The sequence below is a fragment of the Schistocerca gregaria genome, unplaced genomic scaffold (genome assembly GCF_023897955.1).
Source record: "Schistocerca gregaria isolate iqSchGreg1 unplaced genomic scaffold, iqSchGreg1.2 ptg000301l, whole genome shotgun sequence".
Classification (NCBI taxonomy): Eukaryota; Metazoa; Arthropoda; class Insecta; order Orthoptera; family Acrididae; genus Schistocerca; species Schistocerca gregaria.
Window position 1 is genome coordinate 1,439,698 of NW_026061785.1, and position 999 is coordinate 1,440,696.

The window sequence follows — 999 nt, forward strand, 5'->3', positions numbered from 1 at the left end:
GCTGATTCCTACAGAGTAGATTTCTAGCCTCCAGAAAAGTCATTATACTCGAACATAATACGTGTTCCAAAATTCTACAACTGATTGACGTTAGAGATATAGGTCTATAGTTCTGCACATTTGTTTGAAGTCCCTTCTTGAAAACGTGGATGACCTGTGCCATTTTCCAATCGTTCGGAACGCTACACCGCTTCAAGAAGGGGGGCAAGTTCCTTCGCGTACTCTGTGTAAAATCGAACTGCTATCCCATAAGGTCCAGCGGCCTTTCCTCATTTGAGCGATTTTAATTGTTTCTCTATCCCTCTGTCGTGTACTTCGATATCTACCATTTTGTCAACTGTGCGACAATCTAGAGAAGGAAGCACAGTGCAGTCTTCCTCTGTGAATTAGCCATTTAGTAGTTCGGCCTTCAGTCTGTTTCAGTACCATTTTGGTCACAGAGTGTCTGAACATTTCGTTTTGCTCCACCTACTGCTTTGACATAAGACCAAAATTTCTTAGGGTTTTCTGCCAATCAGTACATAGAGCTTTACTTTCGAATTCATTGAATGCCTCTCGAATAGCCCTCCTCACATTACATTTCGCTTCGCGTAATTTTTGTTTGTCTGCAAGGCTTTGGCTATGTTCATGTTTTCTGTGAAGTTCCCTTTGCTTCCGCAGCAGTTTTCAAACTCGGTTGTTGTACCACGGTGGCTCTTTTCCATTTCTTACGATCTTGCTTGGCACGTACTCATCTAACGCATATTGTACGATGGTTTTGAACTTTGTCCACTGATCCTCAACACTATCTGTACTTGAGACAAAACTTTTGTGTTGAGCCGTCAGGTACTCTGTAATCTGCTTTTTGTCACTTTTGCTAAACAGAAAAATCTTCCTACCTTCTTTAATATTTCTACTTATGGCTGAAATCAGTGATGCAGTAACAGCTTTATGATCGCTGATTCCGTGTTCTGCGTTAACTGTTTCGGGTCTGTTTGTCGCCAGAAGGTCCAATATGTT